The following is a 5,441-nucleotide window of genomic DNA, read 5'->3' as shown; positions in this document are numbered from 1 at the left end:
CCAGACATATAAACAAAAACAAAGAAACACTCACATGGGTATGATTCCGCATGCCCACAAGTTCACGCAAGCAAACACATACACACAAACACACACATTGTTTTGTAAGGACAGAATTATTCCCTACCACTGTTTTAAGTAAACTAACGCATTCCCCAGGAGTTTTAAGTGAACTCCCTGGGGAATACAAGAGGACACACCCTATGACTCATTCTTTAACTGAGTGCTGATATTGGATTGGTGGACCGCGTACCTGATGGGTGGGTGGGGTGTTCGCGGTAGGCGGGGGTGAGTTATATAAGGGCTGATGCAGCCAGATGGCGCGTCATTTGAAGACTCTCTCGGAAGAGATAGCGTCTTTCTGCAACGTGTGGTCCCAGCAGAAAAAGCTTGTGATCCTTGCTCCTGGCGACATGGAGGCCGATTCACTCCACTTGGGAGGTGAGTGGCAGTTCAACCGCTTTTCAAAACTCATATCTTCTCGGCCAGATGCAGCTTTTGCTGAAATTCAGCGGACTTCTCTACCTGAGAAGTCACCACTGTCATCTGAGACCCAAGTCAACCTCTGTGATGATTTGGCTCCTGTGGCAAGACAGCCTGCCCCCAGAAAGAAGCTTCCTCTCAGTAGCAGGAGACCTGCTGCGGTGGGGGCTGGGCTCCAGAATATGGGAAATACTTGCTACTTGAATGCTTCCCTGCAGTGCCTGACATACACACCACCCCTTGCCAACTACATGCTGTCGCAGGAGCACTCTCAACTTTGTCAGCGTCACAAGTGCTGCATGCTGTGTACGATGGAAGCTCACATTACACGGGCCCTCCACTGTCCTGGCCACGTCATCCAGCCCTCACAGGCATTGGCTGCTGGCTTCCATCGAGGCAAGCAGGAAGATGTCCATGAGTTTCTGATGTTTATTGTGGATGCGATGAAAAAGGCATGCCTTCCCGGGCACAAGCAGGTAGATCATGACTCTGAGGACACCACCCTCATCCACCAGATATTTGGAGGCTGCTGGAGATCTCAAATCAAGTGTCTCCACTGCCAGGGTGTTTCGGACACCTTTGACCCTTACCTGGACATCGCCCTGGATATCCAGGCAGCTCAGAGTGTGAAGCAAGCTTTGGAACAGGTGGTGAAGCCCGAAGAACTCAATGGAGAGAATGCCTATCATTGTGGTCTTTGTCTCTAGAAGGCACCTGCCTCCAAGACGTTCACTCTACACACTTCTGCCAAGGTCCTCATCCTTGTATTGAAGAGATTCTCCGATGTCACAGGCAACAAACTTGCCAAGAATGTGCAATACCCTGAGTGCCTTGACATGCAGCCATACATGTCTCAGCAGAACACAGGACCTCTAGTCTATGTCCTCTATGCTGTGCTGGTCCACGCTGGGTGGAGTTGTCACAACGGACATTACCTCTCTTATGTCAAAGCTCCAGGAGGCCAGTGGTATAAAATAGATGACACCAAGGTCACTGCCTGTAGCATCGCTTCTGTCCTGAGTCAACAGGCCTATGTCCTCTTTTACATCCAGAAGAGTGAACTGGAAAGATGCAGTGAGAGTGTGTCAATAGGCAGGGAACCAGGAGCCCCTGGCGCTGAACACAAAGACAGGCGAGCAACGCAAGGAGAGCTCCAGAGAGAACCCTGCCTCCAGGTACCCGACTTGGAGGAGCACTTAGTGGAAAGAGCCACTCCGGAAAGCACCTTAGACCACTGGAAGTTCCTCCAAGAGCAAAACAAAACCAAGCCTGACTTCAACGTCAGAAAAGTCGAATGTACCCTGCCTCCCAACGTGCTTGTGATTCATCCATCAAAATACAAGAGTGGGATGAACAACCATCATCCTGAACAGCAAAGCTCCCTGCTGAACCTCTCTTCAAGGAAACTGACACCTCAGGAGTCCATGAACACTGACACACTCACTTCTCTGCAAGGGAGGACCAGGAGATCCAAAGGGAGGAACAAACACAGCAAGAGGGCTCTGTTTGTGTGCCAGTGATCTCAGGAAAAGTCTCCACCCAAACGCAGGAGTGCATGCGCACACAAACTGACACACACACACATACACGTACACACACACACACCCACGAGGGGGTTCACGCACGCACACACACACACACCATCACATACTCAGTCAATCCGACATAAAGTAATGAGGAGCCCAGGTTTCTGTCTACACAAGAGGGACAACTGGATAGTGACGGCTGCGTTTCAGGATGAGCCCAGACATGGGAAACATCGAGTTTTGCCGTCGTGAGTCTTCTGAACCTGTGGGGGGATTGTCTGTGTGTTTGTGTTCATGGAAGATGACATTCAGTGTGAATTTCTGAATAGGACATATTGCGGTGTAGGGTTGCACGTGAAGTTATTGCAGGGGACGGGGTTGACTATTTTCTCTTGGAGTGTGTTTCATTCGTCAGTTGTTGGTGAGCACCAGAAGTTGAAATTTTGCGAACGTGGGACTTCTGTGGATCCTTCTCCCTACCTTGAGTAGTGGAAACTGGAACGCATTTGAAGAGAGGAAGGGTGTTTTTCTTTTGAACCTGCCTCGCCGTTTTTACATTGCTTGTTGAATGGACCTCAGGCGCCCTAGGACTTGTGCCCTTGGTGGAACCCACAGAATGCTGGAAACAGACAGACAGACACACTTGCCTGTTGAATGCTGTCCATTTCCAATGAATTGAAGCAGAAAATCATCCCACTGGTATGTGAGTCATTTGGAAGTAAGTCGTATTTATAATAAAGGAAATCAAACACAGGAGTGTGTGTGTATTCAACTAAAATAAAATCAGCAAGCACTGAAATAAATCTCATTTGGTGTGTATCAAAATGGCATTTGGGAGATTCCGGGTCAATCGTCCAGCTGCAAAAGGTGCATCTCTGAAGCACAGTCCCTGACCAGCAATGAGACTTGTTCATCCGAGGTGGTGTTGCAGTGGAAGTGATTGTGGGAAATGGCCCCTTCCTTTTGTGTATTCGCTGATTGGATTTCAGGCTCCGTTTCTCGTTCGGTACAGAGATCCAAGTTGACCAACCCGAGAGTAAAGATGTCCAGGGCATAACTCAGGGCTCCGTACAACCACAGAATCTTGGGTGCAACCCTGCTCAAGCACACAAATGTGCGTATTAACAGTGTCTCTGTGTGACGTGTGTGCAAAGTACAGTGTGATGAGCATGACTGGCAGACAGTATGTTACCATCGTATGTCCCCAACCACCGGAAATAGAATGTTATGAGCATTTGTCTCTTCTTGCAATCATAAATTTGGGGAATGTCATCAATCAGCCGGTCGGTGATTGCATGATTACCTGAAAGTCTTTCACCGTCTAAACTGTGCATTGAGTATTTCGTCTAACTTCAGTGCATGTTTCCAACACTCGATGCTTTATGATTTGAGTATCTAGCTCCCACCAGAGCGCTTCCTGCAAAGACTTATCTTGTTCCCCACTGGAAAGTCATTTCACTCGGATATAGAATCAAGAGCCTGAACATGGAAAAAATCAAGAGGCTGGAATGTCTATTGGATTCCCCGGATCCCTACACACACACATGCACACAGGTGCACAGTCATTTCTACACAACATAATGTGGTCCTCAGGTTTTTGTCTATGTGAAAGGGACAACTGGTTAGTGATGGCCGCATTTCAAGATGATCCCATATCTAATATGTTGTTGTGGAGTTGTGAGTATTCTGATCAGGTGAAGGGACTGTCTCTGTGCATGTGTTTTCACAGTAGATGACATCCTGTGTAAATATCTGTAGACTACAGAGGTGTAGGTTTTCCCCTCAGGTTACTGGATGAATTTGAATTTATTGTTCTGTCTTGGTTTGTTTTGATTAGCCAATTGGTAGGCGAGAGTCGGTGAAATTTTGCTAAAGTGGTATATAGGTGAATCATTCTCGTGAATGTGAATAATTGAGACTGGGATGCATTTGTAACATTGGAAGGGTGTTCTTACTTTTTATTCCAACTTTTTTTGCATTTGTTTTCAACTGATCTCAGGTGCCCTGGGTAGAACCTAGGTAATTCTTGGAACAGACAAACAGATGCTGCTAATTTTATGGTGTGAGTTTAAGTTTAATTTAAAGGGAAAATTTTCTCACCAGTATGTAATTCATTTTCAAATAAGTTATACTTATCAGCAATGGAATAATACACAACACACTGAAGTGTGTGAGTATGAAACTACAGTCAAATTAGAAAGTTCTTAAATAAACTGCATTTCATGAGTAAAGGATGGAATTTTCGGAAATTCGAGATCAACCATCCAGCTGTGAAATCTGTGTCTTTGAAGCAGTATCCCTGTCCTGAGAGTTGTTTCTCTCTGGTGGTATTTCAATGGAAACTAGTTTGGGGAATAGCCCCTTCACGTTTTATATTTGCTTGTTACTTTTCATTGTAAATCTGCGTTTTTAAACTGTATTTAAATGTTAATAGAATCCATCCCAATAAAACATAACCAACAGATCTTCTCATTTCTAATCATCACAGATCAATCTCTTGTTAGTTATGGTGATAAGTTTACTTACCTGAGAGTAAATGACACCTGGGCAGAACACAGGGCTCCATAGAAGTACAGAATCTTGGGTCCAACCCTGTCCAAGCATCAAAATGTGTATATTAACAATGTGTCTGTGTGAATTGTGTGTCAAGTAAACTGAGTTTAGTAAAACTTGCAGTAGATTATTAATTTGGCTCACTTTGTAATCAGCGAATGAGCTTTAAAGAGTATCAATGACCAGTACCTACCCCCTAGAGATAAGAACTTCCAATGTCTTGTGTGAAACCATAGCATCTGGATTGCTCATGATTCTGAAGATAATTCTGTCCCCCATGGTTTCAGAATCACTGCAGGAGGTGGAAACAGATAACACATCAGTCCCTTGCTCTCTCTGCTCTCTTCACTCAGGAAAAGTCTCACTGGGACCAAGGAAAATCCTATGGTTTCCTAGGGAGAAGGATTTTTCTCAGGAGAGAAAATGCTGGCTCCTTCCTCCCTGTTGAGCCTCTTCCTCAGGATTGCCCCTTTGTCTCTCCAGGACTCTGTTCATCAGAACCGAGATGCCCCCTGGTTGAGCACACCTGGCCTATGAACAAAAAAGGGGAAGGAATGGTTCCAAAGACTGTACTATGCTCACTCCACCATCCCCTCTGAAACTATCCTGACTTCATGAGCCCTGGGTCAGAAGCTGTTTCTTTATATCTCTAGGCTTTGCCTCACAGCCTAAATCCTGCCCCATTTCCTACATCTTGTAAATTTTGACAAAACCTGTAGAGTCTAGATCTTTATTCCTGACAGGGCAAAGGGAGACACACCAGAATTCTGTCCCTCTGAGGCTGCAGGACATCTCAGCTTCCATCAACATGAAGTTTTGCATCAAATATAGTTGCTGCAGGTCCACCTCACAATGAGTAATGGAAGTTGAGACAACATC

General features: G+C 45.7%; 1 pseudogene; it reads left to right on the top strand.

Moving 5' to 3' along the window:
- The first annotated feature begins 413 nt into the window (after window positions 1–413).
- Window positions 414–2,015, top strand: LOC140711125 (ubiquitin carboxyl-terminal hydrolase 17-like; annotated as a pseudogene).
- Window positions 2,016–5,441: the final 3,426 nt, after the last annotated feature.

The sequence above is a fragment of the Chlorocebus sabaeus genome, unplaced genomic scaffold (genome assembly GCF_047675955.1).
Source record: "Chlorocebus sabaeus isolate Y175 unplaced genomic scaffold, mChlSab1.0.hap1 unalloc_scaffold_159, whole genome shotgun sequence".
NCBI lineage: Eukaryota > Metazoa > Chordata > Mammalia > Primates > Cercopithecidae > Chlorocebus > Chlorocebus sabaeus.
The sequence above is the reverse complement of the archived record's forward strand: the minus strand, read 5'-3'. Positions and strand labels throughout refer to the sequence as shown.